The sequence below is a fragment of the Odocoileus virginianus genome, chromosome 4 (genome assembly GCF_023699985.2).
Source record: "Odocoileus virginianus isolate 20LAN1187 ecotype Illinois chromosome 4, Ovbor_1.2, whole genome shotgun sequence".
Lineage (NCBI taxonomy): Eukaryota > Metazoa > Chordata > Mammalia > Artiodactyla > Cervidae > Odocoileus > Odocoileus virginianus.
The window spans coordinates 70,169,473-70,184,482 of record NC_069677.1 but is presented as its reverse complement, the minus strand read 5'-3'; positions in this window follow the sequence as shown (position 1 = coordinate 70,184,482).

The window sequence follows — 15,010 nt, the reverse complement described above, 5'->3', positions numbered from 1 at the left end:
TTTGGCCCTGAGGCATATAAGATCTTAGTTCCCTGACTGTGGACCGAACCTGCACTCTCCTGCATTGGAAGGCGAAGTCTTAACCACTGGACCAGCAGGGAATCCCTCTATTGCATTTTAAAATAGTTATTGCTGGTGTACAGAGATGTTAGTGATTTAGTATGTTGGTTTTGTAACTAGCAAACCTCTTTTATTGCTTCGAATAGGTGGGTCTGGGGATTACCTTGCATTTATAAGTGGGAAATAATAATAAAAAAAATAGTAGCAACTTAATGTATTTCTTTCCAAGCTTCTTGCTATTCTTTCCCTTTTCTTACTGTTATGTAGCACTTTTACAATGATGTTCATGCAGGGAAGCAGCTGTCTTTATTTTATTTCTGATTTTAATGGTGATATTTCTAAATTGTCATCATTATGTGTTATGTTTGGTCTAGGTTTTTGGTGAATTTTTAAATTGTATTAAGAAAATTATCTCCTACTCATAGCTCACTAAAAGCATTTTAAAAGAGACACATGAGTGCTTAATTTTAACTAGTGATTTGTTAATATCTACTGAGGTTTTTCCCTCTTTATTTCATTAATGTGAATTTATGCTTTAGTAGATTCTGATGTTGAATTTTCTTTGCATCTTGTACTAAATCCCAAATTATTATGATATAATTTAAAGAAATATACCATTGGGATTGATTTGTTAATATTTTAGGACTCTTCCATCTATGTTAACAATTGATAGGTTATAACTGTCTATCTTGTACTTCTCTAGTTTTGTTATTAAATTTGTAACTAACTTCATAAAATTAGTTAGTGACCTTCCTTTCTTTCATCCTTGAAACAATTTCCATAGGATGGAGTATCCCTTCCTTAATACTTTGGCTCTGGTAAGTCAAAAATTTGACCCCTAATTCCATTTTTTATTTCCAGTTTATGGCAAGACTCTGAAAGCATTGCTTTGTGATTTACCAAAGCTGGTTTACCATTGAGTAAACTAACTAGAAACAAATCTGTGTTTAGGTTTCAAAAGGAAGATGCTCTTCCCCAGGCTTTCCTGGTGGTTGTCATGTACACCTTTTTTTTCAAGTGTGCTAAAAAGTATGTATTACCATAAAAAAGGAAAGGAAAAAGATATTAATAAATATCAATGCCTTACAATGGTCCCCAATGATGTTAGGTTTGCTCTCTAATGTAAATGTGCATTATTTTATAAAAGTAACACTGTATATCATCTGGATAACTATGGTCCCACAGTTTTTAAGCTAAACAAATGGAATACTCTCCAATATCCTTTGTAGTCTTGGGAGAAGATTACTCTGTTGTTCTATAAATAGAATTAATCTCAGAGCTGCAATTATGTGAAACTTGTATTGGGCAAAGGGTTGCTTTTGGAAATTATCTTAGGAGAAGCCACATTTTCCTGAGATTTTTCCTTTTCAAAGTAAAGCTTAAAACATTTCAAAGAACATTCATTTTTAATCACGTGGCTCCCTCTGTTTAAGTAAAACTTTCCCTTGAAATAAATACATGCCTATCTTGGGAATTACTTTCCAAATCTTAAAGAACTTAGATAAGCTTCCTTCTTCAATTCTCTTTTGAAGAGAAACAAGTAATGGCTTTTGAAGTATTGATACTTAATGTATTAGAAATGAGTGGCAATGGGAAATAAATTTCCTTTATTTTAAAACATTTTATTTTAAAAACATAGGTACAGATCTGACTAAAGGAAAGTCTTTCTGAGTGTATCAGTTGTCTTATCTAAACACAAGGGTATGCATTGGAAATTGGGTCAGAAGAACACAAAGTTTATCTCTTGTTAATTCAGTATGCTAAAAACACCTGCTGGAGGAAGGGCATCCTGTTAAGGCCCATTAGTTAATTGCCAAGTAAAGCTGGATTTTGCTTAGTTTGTCATTTTAACCCATGGGGAACTCATTTTTACAAGCAAATAAATTAATTCTCAGTCTTTTAAAAAGAACCTTAAAATGATATGATTGGGTTTCTTGTCTCTTATTGCAGGAGTAGTAGAAGAACCTGACCTTGTGTGAGAATCTCAGCAAAGCAGGAAAAATGACACTTTGCTATTAGTTGGGCTTTTTCCTCAAACCCTAGAATGGATTCCCAGGACATGAGGCTAATCTGGTGGGGGAACTGCATTAGTGTATACCAGGTAGGCCTAAGTGGCCTCAAAGCAAAGCACTTTTTCCCTGAATGATATGGATGTTTTTCTGTTCAGATAAATGGATGTTTCCATCTTGATGCACTTTATTCAGAGGTGACCATAAGTCTCATACACAGTGAAGCAGAGCAAGGAGATATTCGAACAGTTCATTGTAAGAGCTTCTCCTGTTCTCCTCTGGACAGAGCTTTTCCAGCTCATGTTGGTGGAATCTCTGCCCATGTGCTTTCTTGTTCTGCTCTAGGCACATAATTCTGCATCCTCTCCATTGGAGATGACTGTTTCGTTCTCAGTTGTCTTGATGGTCTGCCAGTCACTTATGTCTCTTTTTGATGTCTGACTTTTTTTTTTTTCACTTTTCTACTTTTCAATTGTGGATTCCACAGAGAGACAGACAGAGAGACAGAGAGAGAGAAAAAGAGGTCTTAACATTATTTTATGGTAGAAGTTTAGAGGTGTGATGTGATAAAGGATCTCATATTTGGAACTTTGAAGATAGATGGCTGGGGCATTGAGGTAAGCAAGACAGTAATTGCTGGACTGTGCTATGGCTTATCCATCATGGGAGCTAAGCCAGAGCAGTGCTACAGAATTCAGTTTGGTGCCATGCTATTTGAAAGCAAACTCTAACCTTCCTTTATCAGTAGTATGAGTATAGTGCTGGTACCTAGTAAATGATTAAGACATATTTGGTTTTTAGTTGATTGACACCATATTAAAGACACCTCAATAGAAATATAAACACTCTAGTGTTGTGTATCTTGTACAGGTCACTGGCTAAAGCTCTGCTCATGTTTTGCCCTGTGGAGTGTCTGGGCTGCACTGAAGGATTCTGTGTGAGGACAAAATCATGTTTATTATTCTGATGCTATAAGCTGTGAATACCTGCTTATTAAGCTGCTATTGCTCCTTTTTATAATTTTCTGAGATGCTCCGCAGTGGCACTGAAACAGCCATAAGGGAACAAATTCTGTCAATCTGGTTTAGAATTTTTAGGTTTACATTATTCTAATATTATTTTTGTGAGTTCTCCAGTTCCCTGCTGAGTGGATTTCATGATATTTAAAAAATAGAATTAATGGATGCTTTAGCTCACTGGAGCTGCAGCTCTAGGAGCAAGAGGAGGAGAATGAGTCTACCACAGATAGAGGAGTTGTTTTAAATTTAATTTTGTAGTGTCTAGTTGCTATGGCTAGCCTGGGAAAATGGATGAACAGTGAATAAAGAGAATGAACAGATAAATCAATATTAATGTTTTCCATTCTGTGTCTCAGAATCTATCATAAGACTGTGGCTGGGTCCCAATTTTTGGCACCAATCAAAATGACAACCTTGGTTTCTGGGACCATTCCATGATGCATTTGTTTTTGGAGGGCAGAGATAAACTACGGAAAGATGGAATGCTGTATTTTTCCACCAGAGACATTGTTTGTGTTGTTCTTGTCCTTCTCTTTTTAAAAGAGGCCAAGGAGGCCCTTTGCTGCAGGGCCATGTGCTAATGCCCCCAGAGTTACTGCCGCGCGGCTCAGAGCACAAATGGACACGGCACCTCCTTCTCCAAAGGGTCCAAGCGTTCTTCCAATGTCAGCCGTCTCAACCTTCCCCTCAAAACATCCCACCTGGAGACTTCCTTTATAATGTGGTAGCAGGTGAGTGGAGAGCAGTGTCAGCAGCATTAGCTGCATGATACATGGGGGTGGATGGATTTTCGTCTCTAAGTCGTGTCCAACCCTTGCGACTTCATGGACTCTAGCCTGCCAGGCTCCTCTGTCCATGAGATTTTCCAGGCAAGAATACTGGAGTGGGTTGCCATTTCCTTCTCCAGGGTATCTTCCTAACCCAGGGATAGAACCTGGGTCTCCTGCATTGCAGGAAGATTCTTTACTGACTGAGTTATGCCCAGTGTGACATGGAAACCAGGGGACCCTGGTTTAAGCTAGGATGTTAAGACAGGGAAGCAGAGCATTAAACCAAGAGCAAACCTCTTCTGAGAAACTACACAGATCGCCAACATGCCCATGAAACTGGCCTTGATTACCAGGAGTTTGTCTTCTTGAAAGGATGCTTAATCTAGAGACACAACATCTCAGAAGGAGAGGCAGCCACAGCCAGAGACTTCCTCCATGCCTTCTTTTTCTTTTCTTCTCTTGTCTGGTGAGGCTGTTTCTCCCACTAATCTCTGGCATTTCTGCCCCAAACTCCAGGTCATCTCCCTGCTTACCTGCTCCTTTCTCCCAACCTTTTCTTGCTCCCAGGTTGTGTCATCACTGGCAAAAATGTTCAAGGTGTCTCTGACAATTGTTGGCTCCTTTCTCTTTCTCTCCACACCTGTTGCTGTGATTTCAGAATCTGGCCTCAGATACTCAGAATCCTGCTGTCTCTCTCCCCCCACTCCTCTCACTCTGGTCCAAGCCACCAGGATCTCTTGCTTGTAGGATTGTCATGCAACAGTCTCTGAGCTAGCCTGCCTTCCTCCCCTCGGCTGCACCCTCCAGCTTGTGCTAAAATAGCAGAGCATGTCTGTCCTCTCCTCACATCTCTCCAGTGGCTTCATCTGGCTCAGGACCTTGTGTCCTAATCTTCTACTATGCTTCCACTGGAGCCACCTTGTTTTTCTTAGAAAGATGCCCTTTCCTGGGCATGTTTGCACAAGGGCCTTTGTGGAATGCTCTCCCCTCAGGTAACCCTGGTGACTCCCTGCCTCCCAGTCTCCAGGTCTTTAAATGACTCCTTAGAACTACACACTCCCCTATAGCTTCCTTATACGGCTTAACGCTGTTTCATATTTCATTTTTGTCCTTAGCACTTACCACCATTGGCCATGTGATATGTTTACTCATGTAATATATACGATATGTATTGCCTGAATTCTCCTACTAGAAAAACCTCATGAAGGCAGGGATTTTTCCCTGTTCCCCTGTGCACCCCCAGTACCTAGAATGGTGCCTGGTATATAGCAGATGCTCACTTATCATTGGCAGAAGGATGAATCTTTGCTAGAATCAGGCTTCCTTTGATATTTCCTGCTGTATTTCAAAGCTGTTGGGCCTTGGCCTGCTTTAACCAGTTGGATATCACTTCCTAAATATCTACACTTGCTCCTCATTCATTTATTCAGAAATGTGCTGAGAGCTGTGAATACAGGAGTAAAACAGAGAATGGCTTCGTGGTGTTTACATGCTAGGGACAGCAAAGCAAAAAAAAAAAAAAAAAAAAAAGAAGAACATAAAGCAAAAGACAATACTTCAGGTGATTGTGACAACGGTATGGTGTTTGGGAGAGTAATAACCTTATGTCTGGTGGCCTAGAAATTCTTCTGTGGGGGTGAAGGTAACATCTGAGATGTGACCTGAATGATAAGGAGCCACAAGGTGAGAATCTGCTGGAAGAGCTTTCCAAATCACAGAAAGCAAGTACAGCCAAGGAGCAGAAAGAAGCCATTGCAACTGAAGTGTGGCAGAGAGGTAGCAATGAGGTCAGGGAGACAGGATGATGTGGGTGTTACCATCTAGGGTTCTTGGTCTTCCCCAATAAGTAGAAATTGATAAGAGGCCAGACAGGAAATTCTGGCAAGGCTTTCTTGGGATTCCGGCTGCAGCAGGAAGGACCAAGAACAAGCAACAGTTTCCCTTGCTTGCTCTCTGAGGTGAGGCTGGGCGGTTCTTTATACAGGGTGAGAGTAGGGGTGGGTCCAGGGATCTGACCAGAGAGGTAGCTTAGGTGGTTTGCACACCCCTTTGGATGGTATTGCGTGCAGGGGGGCATGCACAGTACCCTGATTTTGCTTCCGACACCCTGTTTTTTCCCAGTTCTTCAGAAATGGCAGTTGGGTTTTTGGTCTTCTTGTATTAATACCTCATTGTCCATAATTTCCTCCAACTGCACACACATGCAGTTATTTTTAGTCCCTTATAGTTTCTTTGTATTTTGCTTGCTGGAGGAGACGTTTGTCCAGATGCGGCAGGAAAGGGGACACTTTCCAGGGCCCTAGAGTGGATTCTTGCCTAACACTTGGAAGTGAATCGTCTGAGGAGACACATGTGCTGACAAAGCAAGAGACTTTATTGGAAAGGGGTGCCTGGGCGGAGGCAGCAGGGTGCGAGAACTCAGGAGAACAGCTCTGACATGTGGCTCACCGTCTGAGGTTTTACAGTAATGGGGTTAGCTTCTGAGTTGTCTCTGGCCAATCATTTTGACTCAGGGTCCTTCATGGTGTTACACACACTCAGCCAAGATGGATTTCAGGAGAAGGATGCTGGGAGGTTGGTCGATATATGGACTGGCATCACTTCTCTCCTTTTAGCCTTCCCTGAGTTCTTACATGGTTGGTAGTAGCTTGTTAGTTCTGGATTCCTTACCAGGACCTCCTGTTGTAAGGTAACTCATGCAAGTGATTACCACGATGCCTGGCCAGAATGGAGGGCCTGGCCATTTTGGTTAGTGGTTCTCCTAACACAGGTGCAAGCACTGCAGTAAAGTGTCCTGGGTCCCAGATCCCAACCAGCCTTGGGTGGACCTTGCAAGTCTGGTAAGCAGTGGGAATTTTCATCTAGGTTCTAGAATCTGTGGTAGAAAGCAACTCTCTTCTGTCTCTCAGGCTTCAAGTGCCCTGGACACTGATGCTTGTGTTCTCTGGAGCACAGATCATGGTCACCGGAGATAGGTGGACTTCAGTCCTAATTCCATTTCTATTATTTACCTAGGACATGACTCTGGGTTTGGTTTTCAGAGTGGAGCACTACTCAGTTAGCAAATGTTTGCTGGTATTTCCTGTGTCCCTGGAGGACACTCTGCTGTGCTAGGGGTTAACTCTTCAGTTCCTGGATCTGAGGAGATCAGGGGAATTCTTGAGGAAGAGACTTGAGGCAGTGGCCTGTTACCAACTGTGCAGAAGTATTTTTGGAGTGTCATATTTTAGCTGGGTATTGTCAGAGACCAAAACCAGTGAAGAGGATGCAAGATGGTGACATGTAGTCCCTTTCTGTTCTGTGCTTAGTCACTCAGTCATGTCCAGCTCTTTGCGATTCTATGGACTGTAGCCCTCTCCTCTGTCCATGTGGATTCTCCAGGCAAGAATCCTGGAGTGGGTTGCCATGACCTCTTCCAGGGGATCTTCCCAACCCAGGGATGGAACCCAGGTCTCCTGCATTGCAGGCGGATTCTTTACCATCTGAGCCACCAGGGAAGCCCAGTCCCTTTCTACCTGACACCTATAGTCTGGGAGTTGGTCAGGGGGATATAAATCCTTGACATATATTGTTTTTTTTTAGTTTTCATATAATCCGAGTTAGGAAGCAGTACAGCATGCTAGTCAAGAGTGTAGGCTCCAAATAGCTCTCTATGTTCAAATCCAGGCTGGTCACCTTCTTAGTTATGTGTCCTTGAGTAAGTTATGTACCCTCTCTGTGCCCCAGTCTCCTCTTCCATAAAAAGGAGATAATAATTATCTGTAGATGATATCAGCTTCCTAGGGTTGGTGTGAGGATTGACAGTGTTCATACAAATAAGTAAATACAACAGTGTCTGAGGCATATCACACGATCCACATTTATAGAAGAGAAAGCCAAGGCTTGGCGATTCATGAGCCTTTGCAAATTCACACTGATGGGAGTGGAGAAGCCAGGACTGAAACCCAGATTCTTCAGTATAATACTGCTTTCTTTCTATTCCAAACTAGTGCTTCCTAAGGGGGCTACTAGTGAAATTTTATGTGGAGGTCTATATGGGTAATACCCCTTAACTCAATACTAAGTTAAGATTGTTTAGAAAATACATAAAAATTTTTATCATAAAACTAATATAACCTCATCAGAGAAAACCTAGAAGTAGAAGAAGAAAAGCTATCTATCTCGTTATACTTCAACAGGTCTGTTGCTCTAGGTGGATGAGATAAGCTCTGAGCAATAATAGCAGGAGTGGCAGAAAATGGGATGGGTCAGAACCTATGACCTGCCACTGGTCACATTCTAACTTGCCCATGTTTGGGAATGCCTCCAGTGTGGGGGAGTGTCCCAGGGGAAACTGCTCCCCAATGTCTTTAAAGGAGGTCTCTGTTTGGTGGTTGTCACTACCTGGAGAAGAGAGGGTGTCCTGGGTCACTGGTGTAAGGAGTATAAGAGGTAGCATTTCAGGCATTGGATTCCACTGTGGAAGATTCCCAATGCTCAAGGTCGTGGTAAAGGCTCCAGAGTCAAGTAGCATGGCACATAAGATGTGGTGCTTCAGTGAACTGTTCTGACTTATTTTGTAATGGATTAAAAATATATAATTATCATACTTACCTGGTGACACAGTGGATAAGAATCCGCCTGCTGACAGGGGACACAGGTTTGATCCCCGGTCCGGTAAGATTCCACAAGTTGCAGAGTAACGAAGCCTGTGGGCCACAACTACTGATAACCTGCACACACTGGAGCAGCGGTTCGCAGCTACTGAGCCCTTGTGCCGCAACTGCTGAAACACGCGTGCCTACAGCCGGTGCCCTGCAGTAAGAGAAGCCTGCTCACTGCACCTAGAGAGTAGCTCCCACTCTCTGCAACTGGACAAAGCCTGTGTGCAGCAATGAAGACCCAGCATAGCAAAAAATAAATAAAAACAAATAGATAAACATAGCAGTGCTAAGTTTCTTCAGTCGTGTCTGACGCTCTTTGTGGCCCTATGGATTATAATCTGCAAGTCTCCTCTCTCCATGGGATTCTCCAGGCAAGAATGCTGAATTGAGTTGCCATGCCCTCCTTCAGGGTATCTTCCTGGTCTGGGAATCGAACGTGGGTCTCTTATGTCTCCTGCATTGGGAGGTGGGTTCTTTACCACTGGCGCCGTTTGGGAAGCCCATAGCGGTGTGTACATGTGAAAAAAAATCTTAAATATATATAAATGTATATATATATAATTATACAGCAACATCCCAAGCATTTGGATCCTGTACAGTGTGCTTTGGGAAATGCTTCACCGAATGGCAAGGAAATATGTTGTTTTGAGAAAAATGTTCAGAGACAATGAAACAGGGGCCAGGGTTGGAAAAAAAAAAATTCTTCTTAAGATACTGACTTAGGGACCCAGAATAGGACTAAAGAATTCACCTGAAAACGAAAGACCTGGTGATGAAGCAGGGGCATATGAGTGAAATGAGCAGCCCCGTTACTCGTGTATGTGTCTGTGGGTCTGCATGGCCATGTGTGTAAATACTTTGTACCAACATCCTCATTCCTCTCATCACTAAAGACATCACTTTTAAGAAAACTGTATGAAAGCATGTATGTTAGATACTTTTTTTTTTCTCTTGGCATCCGTTTCCCTCTCCTGTTTTTTTGGTGCCTCTATTTCCTTTGGCGGGGATCTCTCCTTCCCCGTTCTCTGTCCTTGTGGTTTTATAAGGGCTCTCCCTTCTCTGGCTCTATGGGTGGGGTCATGATACTTAAATCATCATATCCCCAAATACTAAAGACCAGTGACTGGCTCAGGAGAACCAAAGAGAAGCATGGCACTCTTGCTGGCAGTGTTGGAGCAAGAGTGTTCTCTGTCTACACACATGCAACAGATGTTCCTGGTCTTGCTACTCTATTCTATTAATTGATTCGTTGATCCCTGTGCTCTGTCTTCGTTACTATAGTTTATAAAATGTCATAATATTTGGACAGTTTCCTCAAACTCAGTGTTTAGGAGTATCTTGGGACACTTTTGCTTTTATGTATAAATTTTGGAATTGATTGGCCAGTTTCCTTTGAAAATTTTGATTGGAGTTTGCAAGTGAATCCATAGATCGTTTTGGAGGTAACTGGTGTTGTTACAATTTGGAGCATTTGTGCTCACTTTTGGCACAAATGAAAAAGACTTGCAGTTTTCTTAGAAAGATACACAAAAAGAGCAATTTTTTTTTTTTTGCCTAGCAAGAATGCATTTTCTCTCTTTAGAAGATGATGTCTTCTCATTAAGGATGAAAATCTCATTTAAAAGACCATTTGAGACCTGAAGTTCATTTTCTGAAGTTCTTTACTGACATTCTCCTGGCAGAACACTATCAAAGTTTGTTTAGATGAAAGATAATTTTGCCTAGTATAGGTCTAGGTTGACAGTCATTTTCTCTCAGCAGCTTAAGGATATCCTTTCCCTAACTTCAGGGTTCCAAGAATGCTGTTGGAAAATCAGCTTTGTTTATTTGCTGTTCTTTTGTGGGTGATCTGGTTTTCTGTTCTTTGAATGACTTTAAAATCTTCTCATTGTCTTTGGTGGTTCGAATTTCATCATTATGTATCCGTGGATTTAGTTTTATTTGTCCTGTTTAGTACATGTTGTGCTTCCTGTTTCTGAAGACTATGCTTTTCATCAGGTTTAGAAAATTCTAAGCCCTTTTCTAGTCAATATTTCTTTCCTCCATTCTCTCTGTTCTTTTCTCTGGTACTCTGAATGCTTGCTGCTGTCTTGCCCACATCCCTTAAGCTTTTATGTTTTCATCTTTTCATTTTTCTGTGCTATAACTGGGATAATTTATTCACCACCATGTTTCAGTTCACAGTTGTTTTTTCAGCTGTTACTAACCTGCTGTTCAACTCATCCATTAGATTTTAATTTCAACTATTATATTTTTACTTCTAAAAGCTTTTTTGCCCTTTGAAAAGCCTATTAGGTCATCTTTAATACCTTCTAGTTACTCATCACTGTTAAAATTCTATCTTTTATTTCTTTAAATAATGCATAATAGCTATTTTAAATTCTTCTTTTGAGAATATTTAAGATTCTTGGGTGTCAACTCTGTTTATGCTGATTCTTATTCAGACTTACTTGTTTCCTTGCGTGAGTTTTGTAAGTTTTTTATGTGAACACATATGTTGTCTTTAATCTGTGGGACTTCTGAGGGTCCATTACATGGAAAGTGTCTTTCCACAGGGAAATTTTCTTTGTATCTGTTTGGAGCCAGGGAGAAATGATTGAACTAGTAACACTTTAATTTCCTTTGAACATCCTGGAATAATTCTTAAATTTCAGCATCAGCACTTTAATGAGGACCAAGGATCAGTTTTCCTATAGCAGACTTGATGTTAGTAATTTAACATTTTCACTCTTTTGTATTTAATTATTGCCCAAATTCCCAACACTGGGTTCAATTTGCCGTCTCTTTTTCCTTTTCTTTGAGATTTTTCTAGGTTCAGCAGAATCTAGTAACTTAAAAACTGTATTTGCTGAAGTTTATCCAGGATTGAGCTGTATTTTAGAATGAGAGACCTTCTGAATATCTACTCTGCCACATTTCTGGAAGTTGACAACTGAAACAACTTTATGCGTCTCTCATGCATTGCAGTTTATAATGAAATTTCATATATGATATCTATTTGATCCTCACAACTTTTAAAATAAAACTATTCAATTTCATCTAAATTTTTAACTAAATTTAAAGATACATGTGGGAAAATTCTGGTTGTAGAAACAGTTTTTTCATGCTCAAATGCTTTTACCTAAGTATTCAAATGTAAGTATACATATTCCTTGAGACATAGAGATTTTTGTGGAGCATAGTTAAAAATGATTTTGAGCTGCTTATGTTTCCATACATTTTGTTTTCTTACAGAAATCTTCAAAGGAGGTGAAATAATCAAATGAATTAGAGGAGGTAGCAGTGTAAAAATATAGTTGCCAAGTGTTACTTAGTTGGAAGAGAGACACATACGAGTTTTAAGACGTCGGGGAGAATGGCAGAGATTATCTTTCTGCCCTGCTTTCGTCTTCAGGTCTCCAAAGTCAAAGAAAGGGAAAAACTGATTGCTCATTAGCCAAAAGGGTCTTGAGTGAGCCCAAAAGACATGGGACTTGGATTTCTGACTTGCAGAGGGAGGTAGAATGAAAGTTATTGGATCTGAGAGTAAAATTTGAGATTCACTGAGAAAAAGTACCTGTGAAGTAAACTTCATTCTTCAAGTTTTAAAAATAATCTCTCCTTTTTGATTCTCTTAACAATGTATTTGATAAGTAAATTAAAAAATTTTGATGAGGAATAATTTATCAATTTTTTTCATTTATGATTAATGCTTTTTGTATATTGTCCAAGGTTTTGAAGATTTTCTCCAATTTTTAAAAAATTTATATTGTTTAAATTTTTACTTTTAGAGCTATTATCCATCTCTAATTTTTATGTAAGGTGTGAGGTAGGAATTTTTTCCCCCATACATTAAATTTTCCAGTATCATTTGTTGAAAATATTTTCTTTTCCTGTTGAATTACTTTGGCACCCTTTGTTAAGAATTAATTGATCATATTTATGTAGGCCAATTTCAGTTGGACTTAAGATTTGTGTGTTATCATTTATGACAATTATACCTCAACCACAAATGATGTAATAATAAAAAATCTTTTTCTATATCTAGGTTATGTTTGCCAAAGAAAGATAATAATTAGTGAATTAGGAAACATGTGCCTTCACGCCAACATGTCTACTTTCTATAGAAGTCTATCTACTCATTCATTCGTTCAATATGGACTTATTTAAGAGCTATTACCTGCTAGATACTGTGGGGGCCTCTGGGCACACAGAACAAGCAACCCATTGCCCTTGTTCATGAGAAGCTCAGGACTGTGAGAAGAGATGGACATGAAATTGAAAATAACAACATAGTGTGGTGGGAGTTGTGAGGCAGGTAAATGTAGGGCATTGCATGAGCCAGAGTGAGCCATCCAGCCCAACTTAGAGAGGTTAAATTGGGCAAAGAGTTTTCAAAGAGCTTGTGAACTATTTACATTCAAGATTGGTGAGAGCTGGCTTGGCATAAAGTACCACCCATGATTACAGTGATACTGAGATCAGAAACTAAAGTCCTTGACCTGGAATCATTCAGCTGGTGAATGTGGAGTCTGGATTTGAAACCAAGTCATTCCAAAGGCTGAGCTTTTTGTTTTTTCATCACTGTTTCATGTCAAAGAGCTTGTGAGTTAGTTTTGTTCAAAGCAAGATAGGTAAAAAGCTTATCTCTATAGTTACTTACCTGAATTTTGTATATAATAAAAATTTTTTCCCCCAGAAAATTGTGCTGCATATATTTTTAAAAAATTAATTAATCTATTTAATTGGAGGCTAATTACTTTACAATATTGTGGTGGTTTTTGCCACACATCAACATGAATCAACCATGGGTATACATGTGTCCCACCATCCCAAACCCCCCTCCCATCTCCCTCCCCACCCCATCCCTCTGGGTTGTCCCAGAGCACCAGCTTTGAGTGCCCTGCTTCATGCATCAAACCTGCACTGGTCATCTGTTTTACATATGATAATATACATGTTTCAATGCCATTTTCCCACATTGTCCCACCCTCACCTTCTCCTACATAGTCTAAAAATCTGTTCTTTACATCTGTGTCTCTTTCGCTGTCTTGCACACAGGGACGTCATCACCATCTTTCTAAATTCCATATATATGCCTTAATATATTGTATTGGTGTTTCTCTTTCTGGTTTACTTCACTCTCTATAATAGGTTCCAGTTTCATTCACCTCGTTAGAACTGACTCAAATGTGTTCTTTTTTTTTTTATAGCTGAGTAATATTCCATTGTGTATATGTACCAGAACTTCCTTATCCATTTGTCTGCTGATAGACACCTAGATTGCTTCCATGTCCTAGCTATTGTAAACAGTGCTGTAATGAACATTGGGGTACATGTGTCTCTTTTAATTCTTATTTCCTTGGAATGTATGCCCAGCAGTGGAGTTGCTGGGTCGTATGGTAGTTCTATTTCCAGTTTTTTAAGGAATCTCTACACTGTTCTCCATAGTGGCTGTACTAGTTTGCATTCCCACCAACAGTGTAAGAGGGTTCCCTTTTCTCCACACCCTCTCCAGCATTTATTGTTTGTTGACTTTTGATGGCATCCATTCTGATCCAGGGATGGAGGAGCCTGGTGGGCAGCTGTCTATGGGGTCTCACAGAGTTGGACACGACAGACGTGACTTAGCAGCAACAGCAGCATTCTGACTGGCATGAGATGGTACCTCATTGTGGTTTTGATTTGCATTTCTCTGACAATGAGTGATGTTGAGAGTCTTTTGATGTGTTTGTCAGCCATCTGCATGTCTTCTTTGGAGAAATGTCTGTTTAGTTCTTTGGCCCATTTTTTGATTGGGTCGTTTATTTTTCTGGTATTGAGCTGCATGAGCTGCTTGTATATTTTGGAGATTAATTCTTTGTCAGTTGCTTCATTTGCTATTATTTTCTCCCATTCTGAAGGCTGCCTTTTCACCTTGCTTATAGTTTTCTTTTTTGTGCAAAAAAGCTTTTAAGTTTAATTAGATTCCATTTGTTTAATTTTGTTTTTATTTCCATTACTCTAGGAGGTGGGTCATAGAGGATCTTGCTGTGATTTATGTCAGAGAGTGTTCTGCCTATGTTTTCCTCTAAGAGTTTTATAGTTTCTGGCCTTACATTTAGATCTTTAATCCATTTTGAGTTTATTTATGTGTATAGTGTTAGAAAGTGTTCTAATTTCATTCTTTTACAGGTGGTTGACCAGTTTTCCCAGCACCACTTGTTAAAGAGATTGTCTTTTCTCCATTGTATATTCTTGCCTCCTTTGTCAAAGATAAGGTGTCCATAGGTGCCTGGATTTATTTCTGGGCTTTCTATTTTGTTCCATTGATCTATATTTCCATCTTTGTGCCAGTAACATACTGTCTTGATGACTGTTATGCTGCATATTTTTAATTTGTAAAACAAACTTCATTTTACTGTGAAAAACCATCCCACTCTTTGAAGTAGTTCATGGTTGGACCAGGGCAGGGGTGATTCATGAGTACTCCTCAGAGCAAGACACTTCTGAGGACAGAAAGCCAGGGAGAGTGATATGGCTTCTGCCAG